Genomic DNA, 14,274 nt, shown 5'->3' on the forward strand with positions numbered 1-14,274 from the left:
TTTTGTATGCAGGTAGTATAAAATTAGTTGTACTCTAGTTTCCAGTGCTCTTCTCCTTTATACGTGTACTGGGATGAAATTTAAACTTGAATTCCTTTGATATCATATTAAAGACCCGCTCCTCTCGGTGAGGGTTCAGGGCTATGATTTTATCCTCTCACAAACTCGTTGAAGAACAAAATAATATACCGTACAAAAAAAGAGCTTTGGTTGTACTTGTTTGCGTCAAAAGTTGGTTTTGTCATGGAATTCATTATATCTTCGGTCGATTACAATAAATTCAAAAAGAGATAGCCTTTTTATAAGACTTCCTTTACACAACAAAATAAAAAATTACAACTTTTGAGAAACAAACGCATGATCGTTGTTTGGATCACTGCTTGCGTGGGATCTTTGTCTGTGCCGGGGGTGTGTTAGCCCGTGGACCACCAAATCACAGATTCTGATTGAATCGTGAGGGGTTTATGATTCTGACTTCGTTTATCGAAGTGAGAACTTGAAACGATATCTTATCAAGGTAAGATAGTCGTTCTTCTTGAAATCAAGTCAAAGCCTGAATATCAAGGAGTTGCTGACGCTCGAGTACTCTGCTCTGTCTGCTCTGGGATCAGCCTCGGATCTCTCTGATCAGCCTTGGATCTCTGTTGGAAAACCCCCCCCAAAGAAATCACCTCGGGGGTATTTATAACCTCTGTATGAACAGTGCTCGCGAGACAGCGTTTGCTGTCTCGGCGGGCGAGACAGCATTTGCTGTCTCGCTGGCCGAGACAGTGTTTGCTGTCTCGCCCAGCGAGACAGTAAATTTGCTGTCTCGCCCAGCGAGACAGTAAATACTGTCTGACAGTTTCTCGCTGTAACTGCCTTCCCACGTTTTAAACTCCGTTATTCTGGTAGTTATCAACGTGATTCTCGTCCACGACGTTCCCCACGTTCTTGAACAGTTGGTGGCCACGTGTCGGCGGTTATAAAGTGGTTTCTAACTTCTTTGAAAACTGTCTCATGGGCGAGACAGAGAATGCTGTCTCGCGGGCGAGACAGAGAATGCTGTCTCGCGGACGAGACAGAGAATGCTGTCTCGCCTGGCGAGACAGACTGTCTCGCATGCGAGACATCCCAAACTTGTGTTCTTCTGTCTTTTTGGATGATTTCCTCTTGAGCTGTATTTGGATATCTTTCAGCATTTTTTGACGCCTACAACCGAGAGGAGTGTGTGGTGAGAGACGGGGTCGAATCCAAGAGGAGTGGCGTCGGTTGAGCTGTATTTGGATATCTTTCAGCATTTTTTGACGCCTACAATGTTGAGTCTGAGAAATGCCAACGACGGGCAGATGGAAATGTTGGTGGATCCATTGTCGTTTAATTTGCTTTGAACATGTCCAGAGACTCAGATTTTTCATGAATAAGATATAGGTGCCCATAACGTGAGTAATCGTCTATGAATGATATAAAATATTGTTGACCATTCCAGGATTCCGTAGGGAATGGCCCACAAATATCCGTATGTATCAATTCTAAGACATCCGAAGATCTGTTGGCACCTAATCTTTTCACTTTGGTCTGTTTTCCCTTGATACATTCAACACATACGTCGAAGTCCGAAAAATCAAGGGAATCCAAAATGCCATCAGACACAAGACGCTCAATTCTACCTTTTGAGATATGACCTAAGCGCTTATGCCATAATGTCGCCGAATTTTCCTTATTTAATTTACGCTTAGTACCACGTGATTCCACATGCAAGGATTCATTGTAAGAAGCAATTGTATCAAGCAAATATAGGTTGTCATAAATACTCAAGTAACCGGTTCCCACAACATTTGAATTAAAAGATAAACTGAATTGACTGTTTCCAAATGAACAAGAATAACCTGATTTGTCCAATACAGAAACAGAAACCAAATTCCGTCTAAAAGACGGTACTACAAAAGTATCTTTTAAATCCAAATAATAACCAGTTCCTAACAACAACCTAAAGTGCCCAATTGCTTCCACATCTACCGATTGTCCGTCGCCCACAAAGATGTGTCTTTCAACATCACTTGGCTTTCGGTAGCTCAGGCAACCCTGCATAGAAACACTTATGTGAGTAGTAGCACCAGAGTCTAACCACCAAGTGTTTCTAGGTACTGAAGCTAAATTAACCTCAGAACAGACCAAAGCAAGGAACGTACCCTTATTATCACGCCAGGCGTGATATTTTGTACAGTCCTTCTTTACATGTCCAGGCTTCTTACAGAAGAAACAACCCTGATTATCCTTATGTTGTTTCTTCTCAACTGGACCCTTAGCAGCTTCCTTATCATTCTTCCTTTTCTTGCCCTTATCCTTAGAGGCATAGGCCAAATGAGCACTTTCTGTCTTATCTTGCTTCAACCTGTCTTCTTCTTGCACACAGTATGAAATGAGCTCATTTAGAGTCCATTTCTCCTTTTGACAGTTATAACTGACCTTAAATTGGTTAAACTGTGCAGGAAGAGACAACAAAACCAGATGCACTAATAACTCGTCACAAAGATCGAGTTTAAGTGCCTTAAGCTTTGAAGCAATATGAGACATTTCCATAATGTACTCCCTGATATTTCCTTTGCCCTTATACTTCATTGAAATCAAGCGAGCTAAAAGCGTGCTTGTTTCTACCTTATCGTTTTTCGCAAAACGCTTCTCAATTTCGGCAAGGAAATCTTTAGCCTTAGTAATCCCTTCGGATTCTATGCCCCTGAAGGCTTCCGGAACGCCGCGCTTAATGATCATAAGACTCATGCGATTTGAACGCTCCCACTTCTCATGCTCCTTCTTTGCATCAGGAGTGCTATCCGCATTGAGAGGTTGGGGTTGTTCAGTTCTTAATGCATAGTCAAGATCCATGCAGCCAAGAACAATTAATATGTTCTCTTTCCAAACCTTGAAGTTTGTCCCATTTAGCATGGGAATTGAGTTGATGTTAGCAGAAATTGTTGCAGCAGATGCATTAGCTGAAATAAAACAAAAGAATGCTCACATCAATAACCATAATCAATAAAATTCAAATAATGACAATCCCCATCCAAGATACCGGCACAACATTAATATCAAGTCTTTGGACAGTAATATTAACTTGTAAGTGATACCTTGTTGCAATGATCAAACATTGACAATAACTCATGTCAAATAATGAAACTATCTTTGGATCGATTCATTATTCACATGTAAACCTTATAATTGTCACACGCTTATCATCGCAGATGTGTATACAGTCTAAATAAATATTAACCTTCCTTTGGGCCGATTAAATATTTACACGAAAGCATACACACAAACATCTCACATTCCTCATGAACAATCTACACAAGAGAGGTTACTTTGGCAACTTCTTGTTTCAATTAATCAATTGGAGTGAGAGACAACCTTAATTCCTTAGTTCATAATATTTGAATTAAATAATTGATTAAAAAACCAAATTAGATTTAAATTAAAAATTTTTAATTTAAATCAACTGAATTTTCAAAAACTTAATTGGGGTCTCACAGCTTAATTAGGGCCCATAACTTAATTGAATAAATTAAGTATACCAAAGTGGACCCATGAAAAGCCGAGGCTTAACCATAATGAACACGAAGTTCCTAAAACTTCGAACGCGAGGTTCGACTGTATTGAGTACTAGACTCACTTAAGCACGAACGCGAGGTTCGTCTGAAAATGAACGAACGCGAGGTTCGTTTGATAAAAGAACGCGAGGTTCAACTTGGGAACGAACGCGAGGTTTGTTTAAAAATGAACACGAGGTTTGTTTAAAAATGAACACGAGGTTCGTCTGAAGTTCGAACGCGAAGTTCGTCTGAAGTACGAACGCGAGGTTCGTCTGAAGTACGAACGCGAGGTTCGGCTGAAGTACGAACGCGAGGTTCGTCTGAAGTTCGAACGCGAGGTTCGTCTGAAGTTCGAACGCGAGGTTCGTCTGAAGTTCGAACGCGAGGCTCGACTGAAGCACGACCGCGAGGTTCGTCTGAAGTACGAACGCGAGGTTCGTCTGAAGTTCGAACGCGAGGCTCGACTGAAGCACGACCGCGAGGTTCGTCTGAAGTACGAACGCGAGGTTCGACTGAAGTTCGAACGCGAGGTCCGTCTGAAGTACGAACGCGAGGTTTGTCTGAAGTTCGAACGCGAGGTTCGTCTGAAGTACGAACGCGAGGTTCGTCTGAAGTATGAACACGAGGTTCGTTAAAAATTGAGCTTGACGCTCACCTGAGTTGAACGCGAGGTTCACCTTAGAACGAACGTGAGGTTCGTTAAAATTGAGCTTGACGCTCACCTGAGTTGAACGCGAGGTTCACCTTAGAACGAACGCGAGGTTCGTTGAGCGCGAAGCTCGGTTAAAATTGAACGAACGCGAGGTTCGTTTGAGGTAACCACCTCCTTAATTTTCGCCATGAACCCTTAGGGTTTCAAACTGAAACCGCCGCCGCCAAACCCAAAAAATTCTTCGATTTTTATTTTCAAAACCAGATCCAGAATCGGAAAAAATTTCTTGATCCAGATCCAAGAAAAATTGAAGAAAAAATCAAAGGAAAATCCAAAAAATGCTTCGGCTGTTATATTGTAAGTCGGGGGATTTAATTATTGGATTTATCCCCCCTACTGTCAATCGTCTCCTTGATAGTTTGTTTTCATCTGAAATACTTGAAGTTTGTTTACCTCGACACTAATATTTATATTGATTTTTGGTTGCTACCCCTTCCGCAGGCTGCAATAGTAATTCCTGTTTATGCGATTTGAACAATATTCATGTGTTCTTTCCTTTTGAAATAAAGTATCTGGGTACTTGAATCTGTAAATATCAACAAACCTGTGTGTGGTATATATACTGGTATTGGTGGCACGATTCTGCCTTAGTTATGTTCTCTTTTTGTTCACAACATAGATTTCTTGTTTTTCACATATTTAGATGCAGCTAGTTGTTGTCCTGTTCTACTCTCTCAATCTTTAACATCCGTATGGTCTTGAAACTACTAGTACAACTATCAATATCCGGTGTAAATTTTCCCTGCCGTGATCTCATCTATAAGAATTGAGAGAATTAGACCCTCTTTAATTATCACATAAGTAGAGAGAATCCAGATCCGAAAAATACAGTTGCTTCTCTAATTACATCAAAATATGCAAAAGCAACATCTAAATATGCAGAAACAAAAATCACTCTAGTTCTTTCTCTAATGTGCCTCAAAAGAGTATAGTTTGCTTCGAACTCGAAGGGTAAAATATTTGGGAAAACCTGTTGACAGTAAAAAGTTTATTGTTCTGTTGAATTTCGTGATAGCTGTTATATCAAGTTTTGCTCATTAGTACCTGAATTAACTTAAGTTTCATCAGCTTAATATTCTGTTCTTTTCTCAGAAACAGTGCCTATAGCTTGGGATCTCATGCAAATATTATTATGATAAGTATCAAGAGTTTTGAGAAATGAAAAAAAGAGAAAAAAAAAGAAAAAAAAGAAAAGAAAAATGAGCTATTTGTTTTGCAGTAAGCAAGCTGACGTACCAAAAACAACCTGATTATTACTACAAGTAAAGTTTCTTTCACTTATAACCGAACGTACCACCCAAATACTATTAGGCTCCGTTTGGCAAATGGTTAATGAAAAGGGATTAAGGAAAAGGATTAACATAGTTAGCCAATTCGATAATCCGAAGGACTAAATTATTAACCCGTTATATAAGTTTTATTTTAGTCATTGTGATCAGTTTTAGTGTTTGGGAATAACAATGATTTTGACTATTTTCTTTATAATTAGAAGGGTTAACTCTTAATCCTTCTAAATAGGATATTAGTAAACTCCTCATTTTGAGGGGTTAACTCATTATAATCCATCTAAAGGGGTTAGCTTAACCCTTCTATATTTTTTATGTTTGGCAAATTATGGAGGGTTAACTCACTTTAACCATTGTATAGATTTTTTATGTTCGGCGGGTTAAGAAGGGGTTAAGTCTCCTTAACCCCTCACTTAACCCTTTGCCAAACGGTACCTTAGCGTTTTTAATATTTGATAAAAGTTAACTGTGGTGATTCTTAATAGGGTGCTGCTATATGGACCCCAAATAGGGAACCCAAGGGGGGACATGTGAGGTGTCCCCCTCGGAATGCATGATGCACTGTTCATGCATTTAGAGGGGGACACCTCACCTGCCCCCTGTTTCCCTTATTTGGGGTCCCTGAGGCATTTTTGTTCTTAATATTACATTCGTCATCAGATTTTGTTGACGTGACAATGATCTGGCACTGTCATGTTTAGCAAAAAAATTAGTGAAATCACAAGTTCAACATACACGTTTGTATGAAACTTACAACTAATTTTTGCTAACGTGTCAGCCACGTGATCTCGTCAACAATATTTTACAGAAGTTTGCAAAAAAGAACATAGATTGATGACAATGATAATATTAATGACTGTGTGGTTGATGATTTCTAAATATTAATGATCCGAAACGATACTTTGGCTAGCACATAAGGGGCCTACAACAAAGTTTTGCCAAAAATCTATATGCATTATTAGATTATCCATCATTATTTTAAGTCTAATTTCTAGTTAAGTCCAATTTGATTTATGTTAAGTCTAAATTTACAGAAAATCCTCAGCATTAAAAAACAACAAATTATACTCAACCCTAATAACTTACACTAAACTCTCAACAAACCTAGATCTACCCTAACAAGCAAAAATTAGGATATATAAGCAACGCTAAAACGAGTGAGTGTTTATAAGTGCAAGTTTTGAAAACTCCATTAAGAGTATATAAGTGCTGACACAAACAAGTGAGGGTATATAAGTGCAAAATAGAGAAAACTAGACGATATTTAAGTGCAATTAAGCCATTCGAAATTAGTCACTCAAATCATTTAAATTGCTACTACATCCTCCGAAGTATCCTAATTTGTAAATTCAATGATTCAAGGGTCTAATTTAATAATATTAAAGGTGTGAGGGAGTCAACAGGGACTACCATCGCAACAATACTAGCAAATACTTTGCATAAACCCTAGAAACCCCCCCCCGCCGCCTCTTTTGGCACCGCCGCCTCTTTTGGCACCGCCGCCGACGCCACCGTCAGCGCCTCTGCCGACTAGATTCCAAGTCCCCCGCCGCCGTCGAGCTCTGTTCCAATCTCCGTCGTTGCTTCTCTCAAAAGGTACTCTGCTTCCCTCTTTGTTAACTTCTGTCCTGGTTCAATTTGTAGCTGTAGATTCGCCCTAGACGCTTTTAGGGTTTGAATTCATTCTTTGTTGGTATACGATCAGATTGTGTTTGTTTGGGTAGACCCCCTAGAGGAACTCAAGTTTGAGTTTATATTGAAACCTCTAGAGGTCTGAATTTTGTCAACTATTATTCATGAATATTTATATATATATTAAAAATTCACACATGTGCAATTTCGCGTAATCCGATCAGTTGTCGCATAATCTGATTAACCATGTTTTTAAAACCTTGCCACTTACATCCTAACATGATATGCATGTTTAAATTCTAAGTTTCTTGTTGTTCTTTTCTGCTAAATCAGAGTGAGCGTCGAAGATATGAGAATGTGTATATGGAGCAGCATTTAGGTTAAATATGGGGTAACTTACAATGAGTTCGTCTGTGTGGATCGTGTTAGATCTAAATCAAAACTTGAGATCTAAAACCATATAGCCATGATTAATTCAAAGAGATTAACAAATAATCAAAAGAGCGGAAGCTTATACCTGAATCCATGGATGAAATCTTGATTTGGGTTTTTGATGATCTTCTAACCTTAGGGTTTCTCTAAATCCGAATTTCTCTAGCTAGATGGGGGTGTAGAGAATTAGAGAATGTAACCCTAGGTTAGGGACCATAACCCCTTATTTATAGATGTTGTACTTTTGTAATTTAGCCCCTCAATAAATCACAATTACAACCTGGTATCTGCACATATAACCCCATGACTTATTTAAATACCAAATTAACCCAACTTAATTGATCACTTTAGTGGGTTATCCTGAAAGATAGCAATACACATTGATTAATCATATGTGCCCACAAATAGATTTATTAGATTAAATCCAACAATCTCCCACTTGGGCACCATATGATTCCTTAAATTGTGTATAACCTTATGAGCTCAAAATTGCTATCACTGAAAAGGTATTTCCGAACAATCTCGTCCATTGACTATATCAATATAGGATCAAAGCGGCCTTCGTCACATTTATCGTGACTCGACCCATCAATGGTCACATATACCAATACAATCAAACGACATAGATCAATCATGGATGTGCAGCATGAAAATTACATGCAATGTGATCAGTACATGTCTATTTTCAACTGGTCCTCCTTAGTGAGGTCAAAACCAAACATAATGTAACAGAGTGTCTTAACTGAATACTTTATTCTGATCAGACAATACAACCAAACATAAAGCACCACAAATACAAACTCCCACTAAAACATAATATCCTCAAATAATACCACACCCATATGAGCAGTATGCTCATGAAAGACCTTAGGTGGCAATCCCTTAGTAAGAGGATCAGCTAACATGGAGTTTGTCCCAATGTGCTCTATGGATATCTGTCCACTCTGTACCCTTTCTTTCACAACCAGGAACTTAATGTCAATATGTTTTGACTTAGTTGAGCTCCTGTTGTTATTGGAATACATTACTGCAGATTTATTGTCACAATATAACCTTAGTGGTCTTTCAACATTTTCCAAAATGCGCAGTCCCGTGACAAAATTTCGCAGCCATATTCCCTGATTGGATGCCTCATAGCAAGCTACAAATTCTGCTGCCATAGTGGAGGAAGCTACTAGTGTTTGTTTGACACTTTTCCATGATATAGCTCCTCCTGCTAACATATAAATGTAGCCTGATGTAGACTTCCTGCTATCTTGGCATCCAGCAAAATCAGAGTCCGAATACCCAATGACCTCTAATTTCTCTGATTTTCTGTATGTGAGCATGTAATCTTTTGTTTTCTGAAGATACCTCATAACCCTTTTGACTGCTATCCAATGATCCATACCAGGGTTGCTTAAGTATCTGCCTAACATCCCAACAATGTACGCAATATCCGGACGCGTACATACCTGAGCATACATTAGACTTCCTACAGCCGAAGCATAAGGAATCTTCTGCATTTCCTGAATTTCAAGGTTACCTTTAGGGCACTGATTGAGACTAAACTTGTCTCCTTTAGCAACAGGGGTGTCACCTGGTCTGCAATCTTGCATGCCAAACCTTTTAAGTACCTTATCGATATAGCTCTTTTGTGATAATCCAAGAATACCCCGAGAGCGATCTCGATGTATCTGGATCCCTAATATAAAAGAGGCGTCCCCAAGATCTTTCATCTCAAAATTCTTTGATAGAAATCTCTTGGTTTCGTGCAACATGCCTATATCATTAGTGGCAAGCAAGATGTCATCCACATACAGAACCAGAAAAATATACTTACTCCCACTGAACTTGTGATATACACAGTCATCAACAATGTTCATCTCAAAACCGAACGAGATAACTATTTGTTGAAACTTATGATACCATTGACGAGGAGCTTGCTTGAGTCCATAGATGGATTTCCTTAATTTGCAAACCATATTCTTTGGGTCTCCTGACACAAAGTTTTCTGGTTGCACCATATAAATCATCTCATCAATGTCTCCATTGAGAAATGCAGTCTTAACATCCATCTGATGTAACTCAAGATCATAATGAGCAACAAGTGCCATGATTATTCTGAAAGAGTCTTTCGATGAAACCGGAGAGAAAGTCTCTGTATAATCAATGCCTTCCTTTTGAGTATAGCCTTTAGCCACAAGACGCGCCTTATACCTCTCCACATTACCGTTTGCATCCCGCTTGGTTTTAAAAATCCATTTACAACCAATTGGTTTTGCACCTTCTGGCAATGGGACAAGTTCCCAAACCTTATTGTCTTGCATAGACTTATACTCTTCATTCATGGCATCAATCCACTGTTGAGAGTTAGAACTTTTCATGGCCTGAGAGAAGTTGATTGGATCATCTTCTAACATTCCACTACTTTCCTCATGTTCTTGGAGAAATACAATATAATCATCCGGAATAGCATTTCTCCTTTCTCTCGTGGATCTCCTTAATGGCACTGGTTCTTGAGGTTGTTGAGTTTGTTCTTCTGGAACAGGGAGTTGTTCAACATTATCATCTTGAGGTTCCGGATTTACTTCTTGAGCAACAACAGGTATAGGAACCTGAATATTGTCAAAAGTAACTGTATGGATTGGATCTGAAGCCAATTCCTCCTCAAAACTAATGTCTCTAACCTTATTTCTCCCCCCAAACTCAACATCCTCAAAGAATGTTGCTGTTCCCGTCTCAAAAATATTCCTTATAGTGGGATCATAAAACTTATAGCCCCTAGAGCGATCAGGGTACCCAATAAAGTAGCTGCTAACTGTTTTGGAGTCCAATTTCTTTTCATTTGGCCTATAAGGCCTTGCCTCAGCTGGACATCCCCAAATATGTAAATGCTTTAAACTGGGCTTTCGACCAGTCCAAAGCTCATAAGGTGTTTTAGCAACTGCTTTACTTGGTACTCTATTCAGAATGTAAGCTGCTGTCTTAAGTGCTTCTCCCCAGAGTGACTCTGGTAAAGAAGAATGAGCAATCATACTTCTTACCATATCCTTAAGAGTCCTGTTTCGTCTTTCAGCTACACCATTCATGCTAGGTGAACCCGGCATAGTGTACTGTGGGACGATACCGCATTCCTCTAGGTATCTAGCAAATGGTCCTGGACGTTGTTCACCTGAACCATCATATCTACCGTAGTACTCACCACCACGATCAGATCTGACGGTTTTAATTCTTCTGTTGAGTTGATTCTCAACTTCAGCTTTATAGGCTTTGAACATGTCCAGAGACTCAGATTTTTCATGAATAAGATATAGGTGCCCATAACGTGAGTAATCGTCTATGAATGATATAAAATATTGTTGACCATTCCAGGATTCCGTAGGGAATGGCCCACAAATATCCGTATGTATCAATTCTAAGACATCCGAAGATCTGTTGGCACCTAATCTCTTCACTTTGGTCTGTTTTCCCTTGATACATTCAACACATACGTCGAAGTCCGAAAAATCAAGGGAATCCAAAATGCCATCAGACACAAGACGCTCAACTCTACCTTTTGAGATATGACCTAAGCGCTTATGCCATAATGTCGCCGAATTTTCCTTATTTAATTTACGCTTAGTACCACGTGATTCCACATGCAAGGATTCATTGTAAGAAGCAATTGTATCAAGCAAATATAGGTTGTCATAAATACTCAAGTAACCGGTTCCCACAACATTTGAATTAAAAGATAAACTGAATTGACTGTTTCCAAATGAACAAGAATAACCTGATTTGTCCAATACAGAAACAGAAACCAAATTCCGTCTAAAAGACGGTACTACAAAAGTATCTTTTAAATCCAAATAATAACCAGTTCCTAACAACAACCTAAAGTGCCCAATTGCTTCCACATCTACCGATTGTCCGTCGCCCACAAAGATGTGTCTTTCAACATCACTTGGCTTTCGGTAGCTCAGGCAACCCTGCATAGAAACACTTATGTGAGTAGTAGCACCAGAGTCTAACCACCAAGTGTTTCTAGGTACTGAAGCTAAATTAACCTCAGAACAGACCAAAGCAAGGAACGTACCCTTATTATCACGCCAGGCGTGATATTTTGTACAGTCCTTCTTTACATGTCCAGGCTTCTTACAGAAGAAACAACCCTGATTATCCTTATGTTGTTTCTTCTCAACTGGACCCTTAGCAGCTTCCTTATCATTCTTCCTTTTCTTGCCCTTATCCTTAGAGGCATAGGCCAAATGAGCACTTTCTGTCTTATCTTGCTTCAACCTGTCTTCTTCTTGCACACAGTATGAAATGAGCTCATTTAGAGTCCATTTCTCCTTTTGACAGTTATAACTGACCTTAAATTGGTTAAACTGTGCAGGAAGAGACAACAAAACCAGATGCACTAATAACTCGTCACAAAGATCGAGTTTAAGTGCCTTAAGCTTTGAAGCAATATGAGACATTTCCATAATGTACTCCCTGATATTTCCTTTGCCCTTATACTTCATTGAAATCAAGCGAGCTAAAAGCGTGCTTGTTTCTACCTTATCGTTTTTCGCAAAACGCTTCTCAATTTCGGCAAGGAAATCTTTAGCCTTAGTAATCCCTTCGGATTCTATGCCCCTGAAGGCTTCCGGAACGCCGCGCTTAATGATCATAAGACTCATGCGATTTGAACGCTCCCACTTCTCATGCTCCTTCTTTGCATCAGGAGTGCTATCCGCATTGAGAGGTTGGGGTTGTTCAGTTCTTAATGCATAGTCAAGATCCATGCAGCCAAGAACAATTAATATGTTCTCTTTCCAAACCTTGAAGTTTGTCCCATTTAGCATGGGAATTGAGTTGATGTTAGCAGAAATTGTTGCAGCAGATGCATTAGCTGAAATAAAACAAAAATGCTCACATCAATAACCATAATCAATAAAATTCAAATAATGACAATCCCCATCCAAGATACCGGCACAACATTAATATCAAGTCTTTGGACAGTAATATTAACTTGTAAGTGATACCTTGTTGCAATGATCAAACATTGACAATAACTCATGTCAAATAATGAAACTATCTTTGGATCGATTCATTATTCACATGTAAACCTTATAATTGTCACACGCTTATCATCGCAGATGTGTATACAGTCTAAATAAATATTAACCTTCCTTTGGGCCGATTAAATATTTACACGAAAGCATACACACAAACATCTCACATTCCTCATGAACAATCTACACAAGAGAGGTTACTTTGGCAACTTCTTGTTTCAATTAATCAATTGGAGTGAGAGACAACCTTAATACCTTAGTGTCATAATATTTGAATTAAATAATTGATTAAAAACCAAATTAGATTTAAATTAAAAAGTTTTAATTTAAATCAACTGAATTTCCAAAAACTTAATTGGGGTCTCACAGCTTAATTAGGGCCCATAACTTAATTGAATAAATTAAGTATACCAAAGTGGACCCATGAAAAGCCGAGGCTTAACCATAATGAACACGAAGTTCCCTTAACTTCGAACGCGAGGTTCGACTGTATTGAGTACGAGACTCACTTAAGCACGAACGCGAGGTTCGTCTGAAAATGAACGAACGCGAGGTTCGTTTGATAAAAGAACGCGAGGTTCAACTTGGGAACGAACGCGAGGTTCGTTTAAAAAATGAACGCGAGGTTCGACTGAAGTACGAACGCGAGGTTCGTCTGAAGTACGAACGCGAGGTTCGTCTGAAGTTCGAACGCGAGGCTCGACTGAAGCACGAACGCGAGGTTCGTCTGAAGTACGAACGCGAGGTTCGTCTGAAGTACGAACGCGAGGTTCGTCTGAAGTACGAACGCGAGGTTCGTCTGAAGTACGAACGCGAGGTTCGTCTGAAGTACGAACGCGAGGTTCGTCTGAAGTACGAACGCGAGGTTCGTCTGAAGTACGAACGCGAGGTTCGTCTGAAGAACGAACGCGAGGTTCGTTAAAAAAATTGAGCTTGACGCTCACCTGAGTTGAACGCGAGGTTCACCTTAGAACGAACGCGAGGTTCGTTAAAATTGAGCTTGACGCTCACCTGAGTTGAACGCGAGGTTCACCTTAGAACGAACGCGAGGTTCGTTGAGCGCGAAGCTCGGTTAAAATTGAACGAACGCGAGGTTCGTTTGAGGTAACCACCTCCTTAATTTTCGCCATGAACCCTTAGGGTTTCAAATTGAAACCGCCGCCGACAAACCCAAAAAACCTTTGATTTTTATTTTCAAAACAGATCCAGAATTGGAAAAAATTGAAGGAAAAATCAAAGAAAAATCCAAAAAATTCCCAAAAGTTACTGTTCACCCGAAAAAAATACTTTACTGTTCATCCGAAAAAAAAATTCGTTACTGTTCATCCGAGAACATTACTGTTCATCCGAACCCAAAAATTGAATCTTTAACCAGAGATTTAAGATCAAAAACCCAATAAAACTTAAATCCCTAAGAATTAATCAAGGTGGCTCTGATACCACTTGTTAGATCTACATCATAAAACTTGAGATCTAAAACCATATAGCCATGATTAATTCAAAGAGATTAACAAAATCAAAAGAGCGGAAGCTTATACCTGAATCCATGGATGAACCTTGAGATGGGTTTTGGATCTTCTAACCTTAGGGTTTCTCTAAATCCGAATTTCTCTAGCTAGATGGGG

Source organism: Asparagus officinalis, chromosome 1, assembly GCF_001876935.1.
Source record: "Asparagus officinalis chromosome 1, Aspof.V1, whole genome shotgun sequence".
Lineage (NCBI taxonomy): Eukaryota > Viridiplantae > Streptophyta > Magnoliopsida > Asparagales > Asparagaceae > Asparagus > Asparagus officinalis.